This window comes from Amblyomma maculatum, chromosome 11 (assembly GCF_055883805.1).
Source record: "Amblyomma maculatum isolate TAMU_Amacu chromosome 11, ASM5588380v1, whole genome shotgun sequence".
Taxonomy (NCBI): domain Eukaryota; kingdom Metazoa; phylum Arthropoda; class Arachnida; order Ixodida; family Ixodidae; genus Amblyomma; species Amblyomma maculatum.
In genome coordinates, this window is record NC_139354.1 from 113,853,323 (window position 1) to 113,880,181 (window position 26,859).

The window sequence follows — 26,859 nt, forward strand, 5'->3', positions numbered from 1 at the left end:
TCAATTTTTTAAAAAGGTAGCACTGTCCATTCCAGCATGCATCCGTATTGTAGCTATATGGTAAAAGCTATGGTATGTAACCAACAGCAGTTTTTCTTTTCTGGGTATTCCAGAGGGTTTTTCCACCATTACCTGCAAAAGTGGCAGCGTTCAGTCCTGAGGAGTCCTACGCAAACAAAAAAAGTTCAGTTAACCAAATTGGAGAAGCGTTAGCTCAGTTATATAAGGTTTTTCCGTTTTACTCTATTGAGACCTTTTAAATGATACGATACTTTACCATGTACCATAAGTCGAAGTTAATTACCAGTATTTAATTAAGGCATGTTTTAGTTTAGCGCAGTTATACTTGACACGAGCTAAGCAATGATATACGAATCGATGTCCATAAACGTCATTTTAGTTGCAATCAACTATTTAACTGTAATTAAGCACAACACATAATTATAAAGCGGTCAGTAAGGCATGTGGTCATGCACCAGTTTGCCGACTAAGCGAGACTTGTCACTAGCAGGCTGAGGCCCAATTTGACCTTGGCCGAGTCAAAGTCCAGGTTGACAGACCCAGGCGTTTTCTGGGTTTGTACTTGTAGTAGCAAAAAATGTCGCTCGAAAATGAATGTGGTCTGCTGTCCACATGCCACTAGAGTTCGTTATACTAGAACTAAATTAATACGCTCTTTTTCGCAGAGCCCTGATATTTGGTTGCATTTGGCACAAGGTGGAATACAAAAATTGGATCACAAGGGACCGGCAAAAGTGTCAGAGTTAACCGAATTCCGGGTTATCGAATTTACCACGAAAACAACAAAATATGTACTAGGCATACCATATACCTTTATTTATTAAAAAAAAAAATGAGTTATTTTTGTTTGTTTCTTCATCTCAATTTGCCTGATAGCAATTTTTTTCATTCCCATTAAGTTGTGGCACGCACGCTTATTGTCACGTAATCCAACAAAATTCCCCCAGTACAGCGACAGCTTCGGTGGCTTCTTGCACAGTGCGACATCGCTGAAACGACTGCTCATGACTTTCATTGCCGGAACAATTTCAGTCTTCATCGAGAACTTCCGATAATATGTTGTCATCGGTCAGCATACCAGCGACGGCAACATCGTCATCGCTTCATTGGAGAGGAGGTCGCCGTCATGGAGCGCAATGGCAGCGGCAACAGGTCCCAAACACAGATGAACAGAGCAACGGGAGCTTATTTTCATGATTCGCACGCTGTCACCGTCGCATCACAAACAATTGGGACAAAGAAATCAGGCGTGCAGCTATCGCAGTCACGGGACAGCAAAATACAGTCTCGCCGCCCTGACGATAATATGGCTTCTCCCTTTGAAGCGCGCTGTCACCAGTGCCACCTAGCCACTGCTCAAATGATCCGCTTTCATTACTACAATTCATGCCCTTCAGCTTTTTTTTTACAGCTGTTTTTGTTCTCGCTGAGCAGTGCGCAGACAGACTCGCTTCACGTAGGTTTTCCGTTGCCCGCCCGCTGTGAATTCACTTCCATGCTGTATCGCACGGTAATACAGGAAAGCCGGTGGTCCTTATCCTCGGAGTTCTCAGAGTTAACCGATATGCGGGTAAATGCCTCCGAGATAATGAGCGACTGCCGCTACTGAACTATACACAGACTTGCCAGGACTGCACAGAGTCAGAGTTAACCGAATTTCCGAGTTAATAAGATCCAGATGAATGAGGTTTTACTCTATTTCAAGTGGTCCACTGCACACGTTAAAGCTAATTCCTATGTCGGAAAGAAAAAGTATGTGGCAGTAATTAGCTAAAATTTATTCTAAGGAAAGTGTTAGAATGTGCGGTGGACCTTTTGAACAGACTTGCCAGGACTGCACAGAGTCAGAGTTAACCGAATTTCCGAGTTAATAAGATCCAGATGAATGAGGTTTTACTCTATTTCAAGTGGTCCACTGCACACGTTAAAGCTAATTCCTATGTCGGAAAGAAAAAGTATGTGGCAGTAATTAGCTAAAATTTATTCTAAGGAAAGTGTTAGAATGTGCGGTGGACCTTTTGAACTGTATGCATGCTACTAACTTTTTTCAATGGGAAATTATAATTGCCCTTAAGAAATAAAGTAGGAGTTATTTAGCCATACCTTCTTGGGATGAGATTTGAAATGTAAATGTGCATTTGAAATCAGCATTCTATTCTACACTTGCATGCTATGTTTCAACAAGATATGTTGAAAAATTGTTTCCAAGACCTGCATCCCCCCTTAAGAGATGTAAAAAAGTAGCATGAAAACGGAACTCCAAAAAGCAGTTATGGACTTTTATGCCCTCCCATGTTGCCAGTGAAAGACCACATTAACAACAGCAAGATACATTAAACGCTGCATCAGTGCACAAAAGCCAAATAATGAAATGTGATTGAATAAATGAAAGATTTCAGCTGATTCCTTTGTCACAGAAAAGATACTGGACCCCATATCTGACATCAGATGCTGTGAAGGCATTGGTCTTTCAATGGATTGCATTACTTTAAACATGGGTGAAAGTAATCAGGCCGTCATGGCCACAATATATGGCCGTCCATGGACCACCTGTCCCCATCCAGGTGGAAAAGACTACCGACCACTTTCTTGCAGATGTGCGCCACCTGTTGAAAAACTTGCTCGGGCGTCTGGTTCGGCAACAAAAAATACTTCCAGAATATGAAACTGTGTACAACAAGTTGCCAACCAATTAGGTAAGTACCTTTAACAATCTGACACTGTTGTGTTCAGAGTTTAGTAGTGTGGCAGTTGCACGTTACTGCCGTAGTGTGGTGTGAGTGGTGTTCCAGACTGGCAACTATGAGCGGGAGACTTGTGTGGCATGCCAGTGGCGCTGTGCTAGTAAAGTGTTTTTTTTACTGTTGTCACGGCTGGGGCCAGACTAAGTTTTAATAAAGGTTGTGATGGACCCGACTTAACAGACATCAACTGCTATTTACTTCTAGTATTCGCCCAGACTGCCCACTTGATTTGAATTCCTTGAAAAGTGTTTTCATATGCAATGAAGATTGTTTACTTCCACTTAAGTATTTCTATTTGCCACAGCATTTGGAATGACGGGTCACGAAATCAAACAGCCATGTTTATAGTTTTTACCCTGGTGAGAACAAGGCAACAATGCACACCAAACTAGCAATACCTGCACTGACTAATCTTTTGATCCTTCAATCACTGACCACGTGCCATCCTTGTCGCTGAATACAGCACTGGAGCGTCCAAAGGGTACTTGATCCAACAAAAAAGGTAATGATGGACCCATTACTAGCCAGATAAAGAGACAAGGCTAGTCAAGACTTATTGCAGGTGCACACTCACCTAACAGGGATGCTCATCTAGGCTGTCTCACCTGAAGTGCACTGGGCGAAGCTGGCTGCAGATGACCCACTCCAAACCCAGCCAAGAAATAGACGGATTTTCCATGACACTAGACGTTGCCAACCCTGCACAATACACATCTAACTAAGCACTGATTGCCACTAGGGAAGATTTTGGGGTGAGCTCGTATGAAACAGCAGCCAATCTGGAACCATAATGTCGCAACAATTTTTACCCAGGTAAGATCTGGATTTCACCTGAATGGCTTCCCTATAACTACTATAACCAACACCTATAACCATTAGGGAAAATGAGCAGCTATGTAGCAGTGCTGCCATCTCCTGAGACCACAATCAACGTTAGTAATGCAAAGTAACATATTTTCCATTCGAAGTCGCAGAGACCACCAAAAATATTCAAATTAGGCGAACATGGTAAACAATTTCGTTCCGGAAACACGACACCTTCTGGCAAAGCTTTGTGGCTACAACTTACACCAATATACATGTGACTGTCATGGTGTTGGAAGAGTGGAAAAAGTACTGATGAAAAGGGGGAGCTGTGCACTTCTACAACTGTCTCCTTCGAGCGAGGCTCACCGTAATGGAGTTACACAAGGAATTGGAAATTAAAGAACCGAGAAGGGGGGATGTGTCAGGTCAGGGAAGAAGGCAAAGAAAAAGGCAGAGGAAGGGAGTCCTGGTTTAGAGCACCGGATAAAAAAATGGACACGAATTACCGCAAAGGAAGAGAGCCCAAGTTTGGAGGAACAGATAAGACGATGCAAGCACATCAGTATGCGTGAATGGTAGTGCGCATGTGAGGCTAAATATGACTGCGGTGGCGAGCACTTGTGAAGACTGCTTCTTGCGTAGGGGAATCTTGGATAAAGATGCTGTCTAAGGGTAATAAATTGGCCAACAGCAGGAAAACAATGCTCTGTGCCATCACTGTGGTAAAACGACAGCAATGGAAGCCTTTCTTGTGCTTTATTAACCTACCAAGCTTCCACTGAATTATCTCAATGCTTTCATATGCATGGCTCAGATGAAGCGAGCCCCTACAGGTTGTTTGCTGAAACCATGCTCGGAAGGCGAACTTCCCATGCAAAAAGCCAAAACAGATGTTCCAGGAATTATTCACAGTTTAAGAACCGGGGATAGATTTTGCAAGCTTCAAAAGTCTGTTGGAGTAGTTTGGCTCAAAACATGTGACTACAGATGTTGCAGGATTGTATTACACATTGATGAGCAGAATTCAGTTCTAGTTTAAGCTTCAATTACAAATCACCTTTGCCACCATGAGATGCTTTGATGTCACATCGACATGTGCAAAAATGCTCATCTTTTCTTGATCTCAAAACGCACGGAAATTCTGAGGTATGACATAGCAAAAACATTTGCAATTTTCTCTTCCCGCACTTTGACAATGCCACAACTTCAAGCACAGGAAAATTCAAACTTTAAACACATGCTCTTGCCCACAAGGAACGTGGTGAAGATCTTGCATTACATTACTGGCACAACTGTGATCACTCAGGAAAACAGTCAGGCTCATTCCTTCTCCTTCATCAGCCCATGGCAAGATATGTGAACACACGACTAAACACAGCATGCCAGCAAACCATGGCTTTTACAGTCGCTCATCTTGCTATCCGACAACCAGCAAGTTCTCAAGTTTATAAACAGCGTAACTATGTCCACAGCTTCAGCACACAACATAACCACTGCTTCATATTTAAATAGCTCCAGCTAACTGCCAACAGGGCTAAAATGACAGTGAGTGAACAAAGAGCAGTCATGGGTGGAAGCAGGCTTGAGCATTTGGAAGCAGCTTTAGGAGCAGTAGTAAAGCCATTTTGGAGCAGCTTTGGAGCAATGAAACAAGAGTTTTGAAGCATTTGAATTATGTTTTGGAGCTGGTTTCTACGGTGAAACGCATTTGATAATTGCAGTTTTCTTTTTCTGAAATATAAAATCTCAAATCCGATTCCTTTTTATGCAAGTTCAATGCCTTTCAACTTCGCACTCATCTCCGACAAGACAAACGGCCAAAACATGTAGATATGCAATACAGGCCGATGACAGCAAAAACTTGGAAAAGACTAGCAGCAAACACACTTCATAACTGAACATCTAGTCTGACCTAGTTAGCATTTACCTATTTTGACTTGATAGATTCAGATGTCAAATCTACACTTCGATGCCCTCTAGCAGTGATACTAGTTTGGAGTTCAGATTAATGGGAATGACATTTGCGCTTCCTATCTTCTGCATATCTACTTTATTTTGCTTATTTAGAATACACCTAAAGCCCCCAGATATGGGGTATTATATGACCCTTTTTGATCCTATCCAGGGCTGATAAATGCCCGATCACAGGGATATTTCGTCTGCCAAAAAGGAGTCTTCAGACCTTAGTACTGCCGCTCCCATGCTTTTTGCCTATAGTGGGACCGCAGACTATTGCAGCACAATCTTGATCGTCTTGACTGTTTGTATATATGAAGGAGGTTCTACAGGGTGGAAGCAGGCTCGGTCATTTTGGAGCAGTTTTGGGATATAGATAGATGGCATTAAAGGGTAGCCTTTCCATCCTACAGCTTTTTTTACTTCACTCCCTCCTGCCAACAGTTCATCATTCTTTGCTTGAGCAATGCCGGGGGTCATTTTTAATATTTTGGTGATAAACCCCGAATGCCTTTCCGGCAATCTTGAGAAACTTCCTAGTGATTGACAGCTTTGGCGTACCAACCCATAACACTTCAAGTATATTTTTTTCTGCTGTAGGCCTGACAAGCTTGTCATTGATAAAAAGATTCAATGGTGAAGTACCTGCTTATTTTCACAGCAGAATCATTGTAATACCTCATTCAGTTTTCGCATTCAGACAAGTTTCCTTCCTAACGGTTCACAGTAGTTTGAGTTTCCTGCTTCGCTTGCTGATCTCGCTTCTCTCCACCAGAGATTCAAAAGGCTGAGAGGAGGTTGTATGTCACATTAACAGTGCATTTTCTTTTTGCAATTATCTCCAATCACCGCTGGCTCATACTAAATTTACTTGCGAACAAATATTTATTATGCTCCATGCTTCTTTCCCTTACAAAAATTTCATTTGCATTAAGCCCAGTGCAAGGTGTGTTATATCTTTGCCATTAGTGCAATGACATTGTTCCCGTGTTCTGCTAAATTTGATTGGAGAACATCAAAACAGCCAGTTTGGAGCAATATTACCTTTTGGAGAAGGATGGAGCAGGGAATGCAGTTTGGAGCAGAATGGAGCAATTGGAGCAGCACTTCTACCCCTGAGCAGTGCAGCTGTTGTGTGCCCCGTATAACCACAACCCAACCCGAACTCTTGAGGCAACAGTTTATGGCAATCTAATATGCAGTTGACACTGCGAGGTAAAGTGCTCGTACAAGGCCTTTTTTGCTCACTGAACAAATTCTTCTTGATGGCACTTAGGTAGTGCACCCATTGAAGGGCCAGAGGTTCACCACACCCTTTAAAGGAACACTGCAGCACTTTTTGCAAAAGTTGGGCTTTCAGCAGAAAGCCATTTTCATGCTGCGAGCTCGAATATCAGATTAAATTAGGCAGAAGAAAGCAGAAATAGCCTTTTTTTCAGCAGATACGCAGCCCGCGCGACGGGGCTCACCGCGGGTCGCGCCACCGTCCGTGATTGACCAAGACGTCACGCGACGACATTCTGAGGAGCGGCGAAGCTGCCGATGCAGCTCCTTCGCTGCGCTGGGTTGATCGCAGCTCTCTGCGGCTTTGTGAATATCATTATGGCATGCCATTTCCACACGAATGACTATAAGGATTTTTACCGCATGTATCTGTACAAGATACGCCCACAAACGATGCAGCCCTTCCGTTGTGGGGAGAGTAGATTTGGCATTAAAACTTGCTTTAGTTGCAGGTATTTTGAAAAATAGTGTGTTTCATTATTAGCAGAAACTACATGGCCCTCAGCGAAACCTCGGCCCGCATTTTCCTGGGAAGGAAGGGCAGCGAACAATGCCATAGCCGACTACCTCCGTCTCAGGCATTTTGCCCCGCCCGAAAGGTCATTGTTGTGAAAAATGAACTCAAAGCTTGGTGTACCAAATCCTGCTGTGAATTCCAGTCGTGGTACCTTTGTCAAACGAAGAATGTTATAGAAAGGGTGAAGCAGTACACGGCTACCACCAGACAAATGAACAATAAGCGAAGCGTGGTTGTGGAGCTCTGCAATACAACAAGGCATTGACGGGGCCATTGTGCTGGAGACCAAGTCAAATGCGCGCAGAATGCTGCTTGAGTCATACGACATTTAGCAGACGTTGAAAGCCTTTCCTTTTTATCGTACTGTCACAATACACGTTTAGTGAATTGACGGCTGACCTATGTTGAAAGCCAGGCTGCAGCTCCTCCGCACCCATACATTCATGAGAAAGCCGTGTTCTGAAATGTGTTTTCTCACAAGAGCTTCGTCGTTTTCATTTCCAACTTAATGTGCATCTCCAAACAAGACAGGGCTATGTAAAATGACGAGGCAGCAATAAGTGCAAAATCGCAAGGCCATGTATGAACAACTTTGATGATTGATTGCTTGGACGCACCGAAGGAAACCTCGCTCTTTGCGCTCCTTACCTGAATGCGCCTCTACCCAGCTGAGCGGTACCTTCCTTATCTTCTAATAATGCTCCCGAAAGGGTTCCACGAACATATCAGGCACGTGCCGTGCTGGAAAAGATCTCGCAGTCTTCACAACCTAGCTCGACACAGCAGTGACTCTTCTTAATCATCTGCTAGTTCGCAAAAATCATCAGAGCGTGCTACTGATGCGTTGTCCATGGTTATCACAGAAGCCGTGGCGCGAAGCTTTTGCACAAAAAAAAAAAAAGACATGCGAATACAACCATGCGCTGATGCTGTCTGATCGTCCTATCATGAGATAGCAGTCCATGAACGGATCGCAGATGACTGTCCGGACTGTTTTGTACAAGGAAACAGATGGAACCGTGTCATGGTTCAGCCATGCCTTTTTGTCAAAGCCCTATAGAAATCGCATTAGAAACAAACTTCATGTGGTCACAGTTACGAAAATGCTTCGTGTAGAATGTTTCCTTTGGTCGGCTTGAATTTATCTCTCTTCTCAGCAACACCACATTGCGCCGCGAGCTTTTAATACAATGGAAGATCCCATCTTCGCGTCCACAGCTGTTCGTGCATCCGAACACACGCAGAGCTGTGTTGCACCAGGTGCACAACACTAAGTTGGCGTGTTTCGTACATCCGTAACGTACACAAAACGAGGAACAGTGCACCCCGAAAACCCCCTCCGTTGGCTCTGAATGCCTCCGGCTCCTAACGGTGACGTCACAACGGACGAAGAAGCGAGGTTTCTCCCTCCGCTTTCCACCTCTGTAGCTGTCGCGCAGGGCGCGGGAAATTTCAATTGTGCGCTTTTAGTCGACGATTGTACAGGTGTTATATGTATAACCGAAAGAATAACTTCACAGGCATGATCAACAAGTAATCTACTTCAAAAGCCTATAGTATTGGTACATTTGAAAACCGCTGCAGTGTCCCTTTAACTACCTTCTTTTTGCAGCGTCAATAGATGTAATGTCCGATTATATTACACCCCCTCTTGACCAATAAGGCTTTTTCATGATGGGGAATGGTAGCACGAATTTTACAAGACCTCTAACACTATCGCAATAAAACCTGCAAGGCTTGTCCCAGCCCACAAATCTCTCATAGTTTACAAAATAAACCTGCTAAACTAGCTAGAAAAAACACAGAAAGAAGCCTCTGGTAAATTAAGAGAAGGTTATTACATGTACACGTAGCAATACACTTTTAACCAAAGAAGTGAACATTCATTTAACTAGTCAACGTTTGACTGACATGAAATTGTTTTGTTCCAAAGTCTCCATTTCCTGCAAATTGGACTGTTGACCCCTGCAATCATTAATCAAAGCACTACATACACATCTCTGTCCATTTTTTCATATAATAATAAATAATTGGTTCACAGGAAGGGAAAGGCGCAGTATCTGTCACACTTGCTCTGTGGACACCTGAACCGCCCCGTAAGGGAAGGGATGAAGGTGGGAGTGAAAGTGGAAAGAGAGAAAGGGGAGCCGTAGAGGCGGGCTACGGAGTAATTTCGACCACCTGGGGATCTTTAACGTGCACTGACATCGCACAGCACACGGACGCCACTTAATTTCGTCTCCATCGAAACGCAGCCGCCGTGAACGGGTTCGAACCAGAGAACTCCGGCGTCTTACAACTGCACCATTTTCTGGTGCTCTGACATCAGCTATTATGTTCGATGTCCTTAAAGGGCCACTGTCCAGGTAAGGCCCTTTTAAGCAAAGGAGTCCAGTGTTTCGATCAGGTACCGGAGATAGTCTGTGCAAAATGCTACAGTGACACGCGCGCCGCAAAGCATCGAAAATACAATTCAAAGCTCTCTCATGCTCTCCTTTGGGAAGCCAGCTTCCCCGTTTCCTGCGCAGGCCCGACGGGCCACAGTAATGACGTACGTACCGCGAACAATGTTCATTGGTCCGTCTCGCTGACTGACGGGAGAAGGATGGGTGTCTACCGCTCGCAGCGCGCTTTTCCCTCGCCACGGCCAGACTGAATCCAGCGGCGCGCGATCCCTCGACCGTTTTCTTTTTTTTTTTTTTCGCGCTCGCGGAGAGCCACGCCCCACCTCCCGCCAAACGCGGAGGAGAAAGGAGAATTTGTCTTGCAGAGGCTAGACGACCTCGGGCAGGAGAGTGAAAAACCTTTGCGAGGGAACGGAAGGAGAGAGGCATGACAGAATCGGGTGATTGCGGTGGCTGTAACTGCGTTATTAGTTACTCTTTTCAAAAACATTTTGCGGTCTTGCGTTCTAGGGGCGAAGTCTCGCAGTCACCGGGGAAGAAAACATTTTCGACCGGAGGGTGGACAGTGGGCCTTTAAACCATTGTACCCCAATGGCCAAACATACGGTAAGTATCAGGCGGTTACTGAATACAGAACAAAGGTGAAATGGCATAAAGTACTGCTGCCGTATCACCGCTGGTCTGGACACTAATTTTAGCATGCCATGTCACAGCTTCAGTTCTCTTGTATCGCAAATAATCTAGTGCATATGGCCAAAGGGATACAAAGGGGGAAGAAAATAAAGCACCCAAGCAAGTCTACTCCAAGGGAAAGGCACAAAAGAAACCATACAAACTGAAAGAAAAATTTGCATGAAACAAATGTAGTGATCACCATCTTCTGCCCCCAGCTGTCTGTAAGGTGGTTTAGCAGCTATCTTCCACTTTCCTCAGGAGACTGAAGCTAAAACACTTTGTGAGAAGCACAGTGAGGAGGCCTCCCACAAAAATAACAAAACTTCAGACTTTCAGTTCTTGGTCGCATTTTTCTTCCCCCACACTAGTGTCCCAACACATGAAGCATACGCAAAAACGTCGAGAGTCCTTTTCAGCGTCTGGTCTGCTCGCACTGCATCAGAGTAACACGGCGCATAGCCAGTCAAGTGAAGGGTAGTAGGCTTTCCTGTGTAGCAGCAGGGCTCTATAAACAGCGAGCAGGTGCACAAAATGGGAAATAAGCTGAACATCGCGCTTTTTCTTTCTTTTTTTTTTTTTCTGCAGTGACTGCTCGCGATGAAATGAAACAGGAAAGGGTAGAAGAAAAGTGTTGTGGGCGCCAATGACGACAGCGCCCCAAGCGGCAAGCTAACCAGGCAGACCGCCAGGAGACCCCGGCATGGGCGACCCCGTCAAGCAGAGCGAAAACGGGCGCCATTACCCGATGTATAAATAAACAGTTTTGCTTGTTATACCGGCTACGTCTACCACATGGTGGCAGCGGCGGGATAACCAACGCAGCATGACACCCAGAAGGACAGCGAGCCCAACGTAAGCGGCCACAGCGTCATGCCAGACACTAGCGGCGCGAACGAAGAGCGCGCGAGCGGCACTCCGCGAATGACGTTCAACCCGCTCGCCGTGGAACTGCCGACAAAGCTCGATTTCCGCAAGCCCGAAGTTTGGACACGATGGCACCGCAGGTGGGAACGCTACCGACTCATAGAAAATCATTTCCTACCTCGAAAGAATGTCATCTATGAGAGAGCGCAATTTAACAAGAGCAGCATGAAAACGTCGACGCATTTGCGACTGAACTGTTCAAGATGGCCGAAAGATGCGATTACGGAACTCTCAAAGACGAACTGATTCGGGACAGGCTCGTGGTCGGCTTGCGAGACGTAAAACTCAGCGAGAGCCTGCAGCTTGATGCAGAACTCACTCTCGAAAAAGCAATCACAGCTGCCCACAATTCAGAGAGCATGAAACTTAAACACAAGTAAATTCACTCCATCGAACAGCCAGCTCTCGACATGGGAGAAGTTCGCGGCCAGAAACGTCAAAACTCGCCGGAACAAAGCGAAGGTGCCTTTCAAGTCGCACCCTCAACGTACACACAAGACGGGAGACGAACGCCGCAAGTGGTGTGGTGGTGTGCGTGACCACACGAAGACACAGTGTCCCGCGATAGACAAGACGTGCAACCAGTGTGGGAAAAAAGGCCACAGCGCCCGCGTCTGCATGTCTAAGCCGAAGGACGAGACCTCGAGTATCCGACAACGACCAAAAGATCTTGGAGAGCTATATCTAGGCGAAATCAAAGTGGGAGTGAACACGCTGTGGAGGATTACTGCTACCGTGAACAACTTGCCTTTTACCTTCAAGGTCGACACCGGCGCGGATATGACTGCAATCGCACACGACCAGTACGACAGAACCGTCATGGGACCCATCAGGTCAACGCAACAGCTGTTGATAGGCCTAGGCCAGACAGCGACAGCCACTGTTGGCTACATCGATGCAACAGTCACCTGGCGCAACACTGAAGTCCAAGAAGCAGTCTTCATCATCAAAGGAACCGCTGCTCAGTCGACCAGCTATAGAATCACTTGGGATTCTACAGCGCCCTCTTGAGCTAGACGAAACCCTCGCACAATCAATTGATGTCCCCAACTTGTTGGCGTCATACCCAAAGCTAACGTCTGGGCTTGGAGTCATGAAGACTGAGTCCCGCATCAAAGTCAAAAAGGATGCTGAGCCATACGCAGTCAGTTATCCTAGGCACGTGCCTCTTCCACTGCTTCCACTTGTGAAGAAAGAACTAGAAAGGATGGAAGACTTGGGAGTCATCCAGAAGATCGAGCGAGCAACCGAGTGGTGTTTTCCCCAATGGTTGTCGCACGAAAAAAGAACAATGAGCTGCGCATCTGCGTGGACTATGGTCAACTCAACCAACAAATAATATGCAAACGTGTGCTCATGCCTACGGTGGACGAGTGCCTTGCAAAATTAGCAGGTGCAACAGTTTTCAGCCCCTAGATGCACGAGCAGGGTACTGGCAGGTGCCACTGTCCAAGGACTCTCGCGAATACACAACCTTCATCACACCAGTTGGCAGGTTCCAGTTCCTGAGGCTTCCCTTAGGAATCTCCACAGCGCCAGAGTTCTACCAACGAGAAATTCTCCGTGTGCTCGAAGGACTAGATGGTGCGAGTTGTCTACAAGATGACATTATTGTCTCAGGGAAGTCAACTGAGGAACACGACACCAACCTACTGCTGGTGCTGAGGAAGCTGGTAGATGCAGGTGTTACCCTCGACATCGACAAGTGCTCCTTTCGACAAACAGAAGTAACATTCTTAGGACACGTCGTAAACTCAACAGGAGTCGGCGCCGACCCGGAAAAGGTCAGGGCCATAGTCCAGCTCAACCCACCATGTGATGTGTCAGAAGTCAGGTCTTTGTTGGGCTCTGCAAACCACCTAGCGAAATTTCTTCCAGAGCTAGCCGACTTTACGAAGCCTCTCAGAGACTTGCTCCACCAAGACGCCGACTGGCACTGGCGCCCAGCTCAGCAGCAGAGTTTTGACAAACTCAAGCAAGCTTTAAGCAGGACGCAGATTCTCACTCACTACGATGCTTAGTCGCCTCACACAGTGTCTGTGGATGCTTCCTCATACGGTCTTGGGGCTGTACTTCTACAGCAGTCGCACGAAAAGCTCCTACCTGTGGCATATGCATCACGCTCCCTTACGGATACAGAACAAAGATATGCCCAAATCGAAAAGGAGGCTCTGGCAATCACATGGGCTTGCAAACATTTCCGCAAATACTTGCTGGGATCAACCTTTCACGTGGAAACTGACCACAAGCCGTTAATACCGCTGCTGACGATCAAACAACTTGACAAGCTGAGTCCTCGCCTTCAACGTTTCAGGATGCATCTTTTGGAGTACGACTACACCCTGTCCCACACTCCCGGCAAAAAGCTGCACACAGCCGACCTTCTGTCCCGGAAGCCATCTGGGGAACCAGCATACAAAGAAAGAACGCTCGAGAGTCCTCTGCGCGAGAACTGTGCATGGGCTGTCACCTGACCTGAAAAGGTACGTCGAGGTGGATAGTGAGGTTTCACTCGTTGATGGCCTGCTATTCAAAGGCGACAGAATAATCATCCCGCCAGACATCAGAGTAGAGGTTCTGGAAAAACTCCATGCAGGCCACTTGGGCACAACGAGGTGCCGAGCGAGGGCAAGAGAATGCATATGGTGGCCAGGCATAGGCAAGCACATTGAAGACTATGTGGAAAAGTGTCCAACTTGCAGAGAGCACAGAAAGCCAGAAACAGAACCCCTGCTTCTAACCCCATTGCCGGCACACCCTTGGGACACAGTTGGCATGGATCTCTTCACGCTGGAGGGGGAAGAGTATGTTGTAGTAGTAGACTACTACCGATTTTTCGAGCTAGAACAGCTGCCGAGGACAGCTACAAAAAACATAGCCCTAGTCTTGGAGCCAATGTTTGCACGGTACAGTGTTCCACGGACAATTTGCACAGACAACAAGCCGCAGTTCACTTCCACAGAGTACAAAGAACTAGTGCATCACTGGGGAGCCTCGCGCTTACTACCTGCAGGACAACGGTATGGCTGAGAGGGCTGTGCAGACAGCAAAGCAGCTTTTGAGGAAGTCTTCCAACATACACGAAGTGCTGCTTGCCTACAGGGCCACACCCAGCATGGAAGGGTTTTCAACAGGAGAACTCTTAAATGGCAACTGTCCAGGGAAGGCCCTTTTAAGCAAAGGAGCCCAGTGTTTTGATCAGGTACCGGAGATAGTCTGTGCAAAATGCTACAGTGACACACGCACCGCAGTGGGCACGGAAGCTCAAACAGGATGAAGGACTCACGGTTCATCGTTTTTGTCATGCAGATGCTCAGCTTCCTATCAAGCGGTTACCAGGATCTTGGAACGCCTTCTTCAGTGGCAATGGTCTGCTGCTGTTTTACTTCAAAGAGCCCAGTTTTTAACTGCATCGACACTGCATTTTCACGTGCGTCAGAGAGCGAAGCGCCCGGCTGCCCCAACAGCGTCATTCCCTACTTCGACATCGAGCAGCGCTGCCCAGCGTCAGTGACATCGACACGTGTGATCGCGGATGGTTTAAAAGCTTGTACCGCTTGTTACCACGCCAGTGGGCACGGAAGCTCAAACAGGATGAAGGACTCACGGTTCATCGTTTTTGTCATGCAGATGCTCGGCTTCCTATCAAGCGGTTACCAGGATCTTGGAACGCCTTCTTCAGTGGCAATGGTTTGCTGCTGTTTTACTTCAAAGAGCCCAGTTTTTAACTGCATCGACACTGCATTTTCACGTGCGTCAGAGAGCGAAGCGCCCGGCTGCCCCAACAGCGTCATTCCCTACTTCGACATCGAGCAGCGCTGCCCAGCGTCAGTGACATCGACACGTGTGATAGCGGATGGTTTAAAAGCTTGTACCGCTTGTTACCACGCCAGTGGGCACGGAAGCTCAAACAGGATGAAGGACTCACGGTTCATCGTTTTTGTCATGCAGGTTGGTCATCCCCTTCTTTTGCCTAGCAAATGTTAAAGTCAGATGATCCGTTTTTGATTGTGCTTCCGTGCCCAGAAGCGCTGCTTGTACCTTTTTCTTCTTTGCTGCTATTGCTTTGCGGTGATATTGAAGAAAATCCAGGGCCTGATAAAGCCATGGCGGAATTGCTTCAGATGGTCAAAGATACAAACGAATGTTGTATCCGAATTGAGGCTAACCAATCCAATATGCCACAGACAATAGCGGAACTTAAGGTTTCCCACGAGACAGTTTCTGCCGCTGTCACCGACATCAACGTGCGGTTGCAGATTGCAGAAAATAATATTGGCACTCTTCAGAATTTACAGCAAGAACTAGCTAACGCACGCGAGTCGCTAAGTCACGTAGAACAAGAAGCAGGTGAGTTGCGTGCCCGTCTTGACGAAGCCGAAGACAGGTCCCGAAGGGACAACCTGTTATTTTACGGTATATCGGACGCAGAAACTGAGAATTCTCGTCAGTCCGAAGAAAAAGTTATCGCTATGGCTTGTGACAAACTGGGCATTAGCTTAACGTCTGAAGACATAGTTCGTGCGCACAGAATAGGTAAATATGTACCGGGCAAAGATCGACCACTCATTGCCAAATTTTCCAGCTACAAGTCAAAAGAACTTCTCTTTCTAAACGATCCGAACTGAAGGATAGTGGCACAAGCATGACCGAAGATTTTTCTGCATCAACTCGCTACGCTCGTAAAAAGTTGGTGGAATTCGGCCTTAGCTTAAACACAACCTTCAAACTGCGGTACAAAAGGCTGTATGCAAATAATAAGTGCTACATGTTCAATGCTTCTGAGAATTCTGTTTACCAAACTTTCTTGCAACCCCCAACTGTCTCACCAAATGCCGGTGCTGCTTCCTCGAGGGCGACCAGATCAGGCCGCATCTACTCTTCCGCGAACTAGGATCACGCGAGGGGTGGCGGCATACCGTCAGAACTATCTATTCTGTTCACCAACATTCGCAGTCTCGTTCCAAAAAGAGACAGTCTGAGCGCTTTAATCAATGACACAGATGCTGATATAATCTTATTAACTGAAACTTGGTTATCTAATAAAATTGCAAACAATGAACTTTTTCAGTGCCAGAAACAACTCAATGTGTATTATTGTGACCGAAATGAGAGAATAGGTGGTGGTGTCCTCATTGCTGTGAATGATTGCATTGACTGTGCTCTTTTGAATATATCAACCAATTTAGAAATGGTGTGGTGCTGCTTAACCATTAGTTTTAGAAAGATCGTTTTTGGAATTTGTTACCGCCCGCCTGACTCAAACAGCTGTTTTTGCGAAGATCTTGATGACAGCTTAAACCAAGTACTGGTACGATTACCCGGTACACCAGTTTTCCTTCTGGGCGATTTCAACTTCCCTTCAATTCAATGGACTCATTTTTGTCCACTTGCAAAGCCGGCTTCCGTTGAAACTACTAGCTTTCTTAACACTTGCTTAGATTTCAATCTATCTCAACTGGTTCATCATCCTACACGTGTTTCTTCTACCACATATTCTTTACTTGATTTGATACTAACGTCATCACCTGATATTACATCCCCAGTGATCCACTTGCCCGGACTCAGTGATCATGACGTGTTGCATTTTTCTGTTTCCGTACCAGCCTCTAAAAGGAACAAGCGCCTGAAACTTATCAGAGATTATAATAGAGCTGACTTTGCCGCTATCAATGCCGATCTTTCTTCTTTTCTCGACAGCATCTTATTAAATCCTAATGCATCAGTCCATGACCTATGGGCATCTTTTAAAAGTAAAGCGTTACACCTAATAAAAGCATACATTCCCCTAAGGAAAGTCTATCAATCATCTAACGCGCCATGGTACACAAGACACCTTAACCGTTCATCAAACACCAAAGGTAGGCGTTTCCGAGCAGCGAAAAAATCGCCGACTGCTGACAAATGGTCCGCTTACGCCATTGCAGCAAAAGAATACACCAGAGCTTTGAAGGAAGCAAAACTTAATTTCTTTAACACCACCCTCCCATCGTTACTTAAAACAAACCCAAAGCGCTTTTGGAATGTCGTGAAAAGCCACGATAATCAAACTATAACCCTCACTAACGAATCAGGTGATGTAATACCAAGCAGTCATTGTGCTTCTGTACTTAACCTTGCTTTCACCCATTCATTTAGCTCCGCATCCTCTAGCAGCTTTCCCCCTTTCAATTCCCCTAATTTATTTCCAATGGACCCGTTCATATTTGATTCATCTGGTATACACTCGATTATTAACAATCTAAAAAGATCTTCGTGCGGCATCGATGGCATTACGTCCAAATTCTTGCAGGGCACTGCAGAATATAGTTCCACTATCCTAAGCATAATTTTCACGAACTCCCTTAACAATAGCTCTTTACCGAAGGACTGGAAAACAGGCAAGGTGGTTCCTCTTCACAAATCCGGTGACAAACATAACCCCTCCAACTATAGACCTATTTCATTGACATCAGTTCCATGCAAAATCTTTGAACACGTCATTTTCTCACATCTCGCTAACTTCTTGGAATCAAATAATTTTTTTCATAGCAGTCAGCATGGGTTCCGAAAGTCCTTTTCTTGCGAAACTCAATTATTAACATTCTGCAATGATCTTAATACATTTCTGGAAACTGGCTTTATTACCGACTGTATATTTCTGGATTTTTCGAAAGCATTTGACAGAATTAACCACCACCTACTCTTATTAAAACTCGGCAGACTAAACATTGATCCTTTGGTTTTAAACTGGATTCGAGAGTTTCTTTCTAACCGCACGCAGTATGTCACCACTAATGACAGTGACTCTTCTGAGGTACCAGTCGGTTCAGGGGTACCTCAAGGATCCGTTTTAGCACCGTTGCTTTTCTTAATTTACATCAATGACCTTCCTAATCAAATCTCAAGTTCCATCTGTTTATTTGCTGACGATTGTGTCATATACCACAAGATCGAAAGCAGTAACGATACAATCTGAATACAATCTGATCTGAATAACATTGTAAACTGGTGCGCGATCTCGCTAATGGAACTAAACACTTCAAAATGTAAAACAATGAGAATCTCTCGAAATCAGTCAACTTGCTCCACTTACGTACTTAATAATACTCCACTTGACCAGGTTAATTTATACAAATATCTTGGCGTGCATATTACTAACAATCTCACATGGAATCAACACATTGAATACATTACATCGAAAGCTAACCGCGTTCTTGGCTATCTCAAACATAACTTTTCTCTAGCCCCAGCACCTCTAAAAAAACAACTCTACATCACAAATGTCAGGCCTATCCTCGAATATGCATGTTCAATATGGGACCCAGGATATGCCACTCTAATAGAAATCCTTGAAAGCGTACAAAATCGTTCTGTCCGTTTTATGCTTAACAATTATAATCGTACTGCTAGCGTTACTGATATGAAGATTGCGCTTAACCTTCCCCTTCTTTCTTCCCGTAGAAAACTATCACGTCTTTCCCTTTTTCACAAAATCTACTATCATAACCAGATACTTAAGTCACATTTCATTACACCAGCGTCATATATCTCCCCACGTGTGGATCATCGTTTCAAAGTTCATGTACCTTCGCAGTGCACAGTCACCTACTCATATTCATTCCTGCCAAGGACCTGTCACGACTGGAACCACCTGCCTGCGTCTTTAGTTGCTATCACCAACACCGATCATTTTCGCAAAGCACTAACAAATATTTCAGAAAGTGAGTTTATTCCTATATGAAAACTTTTTTTTTTGTTAGGTTTTGTTCCTTACTTCCTTTTCTTTCGCATACTGTAAGCTATCTGTTTTTGTTTATCTATTTTGTTCAGTTGCCATATTACTCATTTGTCTCTATTTTGCCGATGCAATTATGTTCATCTTGTTTGTATTTCATTTATATAATGATGTGCAAAAGCCCCTCCCCTCTATAACGCTTCTTGTAAGCCCTGAGGGTACAAATAAATAAATAAATAAAGCATCGAAAATACAATTCAAAGCTCTCTCATGCTCTCCTTCGAGAAGCCAGCTTCCCCGTTTCCTGCGCTGGCCCGTCAAGCCACAGTAATGACATACATACCGCGAACGACGTCCATTGGTCCGTCTCGCTGACTGACGGGAGAAGGATGAGTGTCTACCGCTCGCTGTGCGCTTTTCCCTCGCCACGGCCAGACTGAATCCAGCGGCACGCGCTCCCTCGGCCTTTTTTTTTTTTTTTTCGCGCTTGCGGAGTGCCACGCCCTACCTCCCGCCAAACGCGGAGGAGGAAGGGGAATTTGTCTTGCGGAGGCTAGACGACCTTGGGCAGGAGAGTGAGAAACCTTTGCGAGGGAACGGAAGGAGAGAAGCATGACAGAATCGGGTGATTGCTGTGGCTGTAACTGCGTTATTAGTTACTCTATTCAAAAACATTTTGTGTCCTCGCATTCTAGGGGCGAAGTCTCACAGTCACCGGGGAAGAAAATATTTTCGACCGGAGGATGGACAGTGGGCCTTTAATGGGTCGTCATCTGAACACCACAGTACCAACCACTTCGAAGCTGCTAACCATGAAGTGGGACGACAGCGAATTCAGACAAAATTATGAAGCCTACAGAGCTCATGCAAAAAGATCATACGACATCCGGCACAAGGTACGGAGCCGAGAGCGCTTACCACCAGGCACAGTCGTGAGCATCCTCGGTGGAGCTGCATCACACGGCGTGGTAACACAGCCAACATCAGAACCAAGGTCCTACGTTGTACAAACCGACAGAGGACAAGCAAGACGTACAGCAAGACACCTGCAACCGTTGCAGGACACGAGCACCACAAGAAATGGATGTGTTTGCAAGCGACCAGAACACCTGGACCAGTGAGATCAAACCTTTCAAGAAAGGGGGGATGTTGTGGGCGCCACTGACGACAGCGCCCCAAGCTAACCAGGCGGACCGCCGGGAGACCCCGGCATGGGCGACCGCGCCAAGCCAGCGCCTCGTTTATTTAACTATGCCTGTCAAAAGAGCCCCTCGCGCCAAATCACACCCTTTCCTACCCCTCTTTCCTATTTGCAAGCGCTTGCGGCTCGTGGCGCTGCCGGCTGACACTAGCGTCCCGTGCGGCCCGGGTGTGCATTGGCATGCGAGACGCGTTCGCGTGAGGTAAACAAAGCAGTTTTTTAATCGCAGGTGTCAATGTGCGCAGGAAGATGCTGTGAGGTTTTATTTGCTTCTGTTTTGTGTACTGAAAGTGTCCATCATGAGGTACTGTTGCATGCCAATGTGCACTTCAAGCGCAAGGAACAAAGACGCGGGTGTATCTTTCCACGAGATTCCTGCAGACCTTGAGTTGCGTCAGCCGTGGTTAAAGGTGATCTCGCGTAAGAACTGGGAGCCCAACACCACGTCGAATTGCTCCGTTGTGTGCAGTAAGCATTTCCTTGCCTCCGATTTCAGGGAGAATACTAAAATTCGGCAACTGAACAAGGGAGCGGTGCCCAGCGTGTACCCGTGCTACCCCTCGTACATGAAGCCTGCACTTGCCAAGGTACGCAATGATGCAAGTAGTTGAAAGCGCGCTCTACAGCTCGAATGCGGCCATGAGAAGGCTTGCAAAATATGGAAAGTAGCAACTACTGCCAGCTTCGATGACACACGTCCATCGACGATAATGAAGACCCTAGCTGCCCTGGCGCCGCATCAGTTGCTGTCCCGCCACCAGCCTTTGTACCGTCGCCAATCACCAGCCCAACATGCTCAAACGCAGCTACAACTTTGATTGACACAGTATGCGCGGTAGCGACGGCTGTGCGCATCGAAGCATTAACTGACAGAACAGCGGCATTTGCGAAACGAACATTTTCAACGCAGACAGACAGGGCCACAAGTTCAAGCAACTTCGTAGATCACAGAAAACAGAGAGCTAAAGAAAGAGCCCTTTGGGTACAGATCGTCAGGTTGCAACAGACGGTTGATAGGTACAAAGAAGAACTCCGCAAGCTGAAGGAGGACTGTAATGTGAGTGCCTTTGTTGGTGTTGTCGCCGATGCGCACCAAAATAAGGCAAAGGCTGTATTCATTGTGGATCAGGTTTCAAATTACGGTAGGAAGAGGCCAACATGGTCTGAGACAACCGTGAGATACTGCACGATTCTGAGGAATCTCTCTACTAAAGCTTATGAGTATGTGCGGTCTGAACATCTTCTGCGTCTGCCTTGCAGAAACACCTTGCAAAAGTATATTGGATCGGCTACTGGAGAAATTGGCTTCAGCCCTCTGGTTCGCTGCCGGCTCAAGACAGAGCTTCAGAGCCTAACAACACCACAAGCAAAGGTGTGCAGTTTGGTGGTTGATGAAATGCACATCAAGCAAAAGCTTGAATATAATAAACGAGATGCTTTTGTTGGCGATGTCAATATGAGCGTTGATCTGGAGCATCTGATACCAGATAACAGTGATCAGTTAGCAAATTCATTGCTTTGTTTCTTGCTCTGTGGCCTGTCAACACGCTTCAAGATACCTATTGGGTACTTTTTTACTAAAGCTTGCACGGGACCAGAGTTGGTGCAGACCATTGTTCACGTCGTCAGGAAGACAGAGGGACTCGGTTTTGAAATAGTTTGTCTTGTCACCGACAACCACAAAACAAACGTCGCCGTCATGGACATTCTAAGCAAGGAAACAGCCAAAATATCTGCTCCACATCCAGCGGATCCTTCAAGACGCCTTTACCTTGCCTTTGAACAATCGCACATTATTAAGAATGTCAGATCACAATTTCTTGCAAAGGACACAGGTGGTGAAAAGGAAATTTCGGCAGCCCCTTTGAAAGAATTGTACAGGATGCAGCGAGGGTCGACTGTGAAGCCAATAAGATACTTAACACGGAAACATCTCTATACAACAAATATTGAGAAGATGAGTGTGAGACAGGCAGTGCAAATCTTCTCTCCGCCAGTTACAGCTGCGCTGCAGTATCTGAAGGACCAAGCTGGCCACACCTGTGATTTGGAGTTCAGGTCAGTGGGCCCAACTGTGGAATTTATGTGAATGATGCACAAATGGTTTACGCTGATGGATGTCAGCAACACACAGCAGCACATCCACAGGAACGACCCTGACAGCCGGCATTTCAGTGATGCTGACGTGAGGTTGCAGCGGCTAGAAGCAGATTTCCTTTACTACGTTGAAAGGCAGAGAAAAAACAGCTGACCTGACAATTTTGTTTACCAATGAGACGTACCAGGCACTGGTCCTGACAACAAAATCGAATGTAGAGTGCATTCGTTTTCTTCTAAAGGAAAAGAAGTTCATCTTTGTTTTCACTCTGAAGTTCTCGAGTGATCCTATTGAAGCACTCTTCGGATTCCATCGAAGGGCAGCAGGGTGTAATGATGCCATGGATGTGAAGAGTGTACTCTGTGGACTTGAGAAGATGTTGAAGACTGGCATTGTATCTGCATCAGTTCGAAGCAACGTCAACAGCTCGAACTCATTCTGTACTGATGTAGCAGTTTCCAGTGCAGACACTCAGAAAGGCAGCTCTACAAGCAAGGATTTTTTCCCATCAGCAGCAAAAAACAGATTGTGGGACGTTTGCGCTACACCATGGCTCCCCAACCTTGAAGTGGCTAGTATTGCCCTGATTGGCGGATATCTGGCCAGAGTCCTGTCAGAAAGGCTAAGCTGCGAGAGCTGCATTCAGCTCGTGGAAAAACCAAAGGGCAACGCCCCTGTTGATGGGCTGATTGCTTACCAAGACCGTGGCAGACTAAAGTATCCAACCAAGGAGTTGGTTTCTGTGTTAATAGGTCTCAAGTGGTTTGTAGACATTATGTTGTTCTACAGGAAGTCTATATCCAAACCTCTGGAAACAAGTGTGCAACATGCTGTTGACGTGCTTATAGATGTCCCCATCTTGATGTGTACGAATGAAGAACCAGGCCACAGGAAGATGTTTCTTGAAATTTTGTGCCGCAAATTCATCAAGCCGCTGCTGACTAATCATGCTTTCAATATTACCGACAAGGATTCAGTTGCCAAGATGTATGCAAAGAAGCCGTTGTCAAGGAAGCTGCTAAAATTGTAGCAAATCATGTGAATTGTTGCATTCTTGACATGTTGAGATGGCAATAAATAGTGATTGTTAACTGCCCCATGTGGTTGACTTGTCAGAAAATTTAGGCCATGGGAGAGAAACTTTTATTTAGAGCAGTCGTGAAATATTCGCCCTATACTCCATTTCATACATCAGGTGCAACGCAGCGAAAGCTACGCAAGTAGTCCGCAAGAAAAAAAAAAGGAGGCGTATCACTACGCGCTCGTTTTGTGGCTGAGTGGTTCCTGCGGAAACGGGATTCTATTCCGAGCATACACGTTTGCAATAACTTGATTCGCATGCCTAGACATCTTCGCAGTGCGGATGCGCACCGAAGAACCATTTTCTCGAAAAGAGATGCACAATGCGGAGGGCACAGCCAGCGGCATCTAGTGGCACAGCTGGTAAGGTTGCGGGGCAGCGAAAACGTGACACGAACGAAAACGACAAACAAAACATACAAATTCACCGAATCTGATCTTTTGTCCCTGAAAAAGGTGCTCCTTATGAAGTTGATGGCAAATATAAGACGTATTAAGCTTGCAGACAAAATAACTATTATTTCCTCTCGTCAAGAGCAGGCACTGTTTTTTATCGCGGATGCGGAAAGCGCAAACAAGAGCTGTAGCTTTGGCAGTGTTGCACTTGATGTATGAAACGGAGTATAGGTGGACAGCATGCTCAGCTTTTACAAAAGTGTGGCAAGTCACAAAATCGAGGAGGAGTACCGTTAATGGCGATTATTGTGCCTTACAACAGAGGAGGCCATGGCCTTACATTTCGGCCTCTCCCAGTGAGTCTGCAACAAAACACCTGAACGAGCAAACGAAACTGCTTGCTACTGACACAGCGGCTACGGCCCGCCATAATATTGCTATATCACTTGAATTATACTCAATATGAGCACTTTAGCAGTTCTTCGTTAGATTATTTTACAAACTATATAAAATGTTGCGCATCGTACTCAACTATCAACATAAGGAGAGCTAATCGTGCGCGGCGCGTCTCTTCCAGCAGCGTTCTGAGCGGCGGCGTAGTGGCAGCTGGCAGCGCCACGCAGCGAGCGGCGCGTGAACCGAGGCGTCCACGGCGGTCCCATTGTGTTCCGCCGGAACTGACAGGCATAGTTAAATAAAGGAGGCGCTGGCCACGCAGAGCGAAAACGGGCGCCATTATTTCAAAGGTAAGCACCTGCGATTAGCTGATTTTACTGCCTGCAAAAGATTTAGGGCATAAATTCACAATTTACTTCTTTTTTTCAATAGGCTGGATCATGCCTTCGCGAGATGAGGGCAACGGAGACACCATCAACATGGCATACTGCAAAGCATGCAAGTGCAAGCTGAGACCGCACGTGCAAGACTTAAAGGTCCACATTACTAGGCAGAAGCACATTCAGAACATGAAATCGATGAAGTTTGCTGCTGTAACCAGGCCTATCGACTCGCACTTCAAGCCCGGGCCTTCGAAGCCAACATCAAATCAGCTAAATGTTGCAGAGCTGCGTCTGGCAGTGCATGTCGCCATGCATAGGTCGCTGTGTACTGCAGATCACTTGGCTCCGCTGTTGGCAAGTGCGTTCCCGGAATCAAATGTTGCGGTCGGATTAACATTAGGACGCACCAAATGTATGGCGCTGGTAACAAAGGTTCTTGGACCAGCCTTCCGTGAGATGCTACTCGAAGACATCGGAGAGCAGCCCTACTCCCTAATCATCGATGAGAGCACGGACATTTCATGTATAAAGGAGATCGGCGTTGTCGTTCGGTACTTTTCTGTGAAAGCAGATGATTTCCAAACAAGGTTTTTGGGACTAATTCCTATCACTGATGCATCTGCTAACGGCATGTTTCTGGAACTGAAATCATTTCTTGAGTTATGCAAACTGGACATAACAAAATGTGTTGGCATTGGTACGGACGGTGCTAGTGTGATGTGCGGACTGCATCACTTGTTATATTCTCTGCTAAAGGAGGAAAACCCAAAACTTATTCTTTAAAAGTGTACTTGTCATTCCCTCCACTCAGCTTGCAGTGAAGCAACCGCTGCTCTTCCTGTCAACACTGAGTTCCTTGTGCGGCAGTGTTATAACTGGTTTTCGTGTTCACCAAAAAGGCGAGAGCAGTATTTATTCATACATCAGATCCTGATGTATAAATAAACAGTTTTGCTTGTTATACCGGCTACGTCTACCACAAAAAGAAGCCAGCTACTATGAAGGTTGAGACTAAGTAAAATACTGCTATTGGACTCCAGAAGCCGGGGTCAAGTCGAGACGGAACTACTTGCATCCCTTTGCATTCGCGTGCTTCTCAGAGCGCCTAACGACATGCTTATCCGATGTTTGGGTGCCGCTCGAACTCTTTCCAATCTTCTCGTCGTGCTGCTTCCTAGGGGCTAGTATGGCACATTAGGAGACGGCTGTCAGCCTCTCTTGTATTGCCTACGGACAGAAGCCCTGCATACATGGACTCAACACCACCGGGTCGAGTAAGCGAGGTCACCATTACTCGACCCGGTTGGTGTCTACATGAACTCGCTTTCTAGCGAGTAAGTATCGCAGCGGCGAGAAACGCGCTGTAGAGTGCAGCACACGTGACTGTCTTACGGACCGTGAAAGAACCAACGAATAATAGAAAACAGACCACACACAAGTCCACTTGGCATGCTGCCTAAGCGACACGACGCTTTCATGTAGCTTCGGACCACTCAGGCGAAGTTTTTAGGGCATGACTAAAAAGAACCATGCAGAATACGGCTACATTCCCGCCAATTCCCGCCCTTGTCAAAAACGTGCAACGTTGGTCCACTGTAGAACGTACGACATGCTTACCCGATGTTCGGGTGTCGCTCGAACTCTTTCCAATCTTCTCGTCGTGCTGCTTCCTAGGGGCTAGAATGCCACATTAGGAGACGGCTGTCAGTCAGCCTCTCTTGTACTGCGTACCGACAGCAACATACTGCCATGCTCTAGAGCGCAGCACACGTGACTGACGGTGAAGGCACAAGGTCAATGGAAGGCATGGTGAAGGAACCAACGAACAATAGAAAACACATACATACTCCACTTGGCATGCTGCTTAAGCGACACGACAAAGTTTTCATGTAGCTTCGGACCACTCAGGCGAAGTTTTTAGGGCATGACTCAAAAGAACCATGCAGAAATCAAACTCCGGCTACATTGCCGCTAAATCCCGCCTTTGTCAAAAACGTGCAACGGATACGTTGGATGGATGATAGTGGCTCTGCCCTTTGTATCGGACGGCAGCTTGCGCCGCCTAGCCAAAAAATTAAAAGAAATATATTTATCTCTTCCCCATTTTTAGCTTCTAATTCGCCCGTATCTGCCCCCCTCCCTTTTTTTCCCCTCTTTATTCTCTTGACTTTTTCCACCAATCCTCTAACCTCTCTTTTGTTATAGTGCTCTAGAATATTGGGCAGTGTGACGACCGGCGCCGGAGAGCGGGCCGC

General features: G+C 46.2%; 1 long non-coding RNA gene across 1 annotated transcript; it reads right to left on the minus strand.

Annotated features, from left to right (window-relative positions):
* Window positions 1-845: 845 nt before the first annotated feature.
* On the minus strand, window positions 846-26,622 carry LOC146174710 (uncharacterized). Its single transcript, XR_014701958.1, has 2 exons — window positions 26,222-26,622; window positions 846-3,464 (listed from the first exon to the last, which is right to left on the minus strand). It is a non-coding gene; the product is annotated as an uncharacterized LOC146174710 (long non-coding RNA).
* Between the last annotated feature and the right edge of the window lie 237 nt (window positions 26,623-26,859).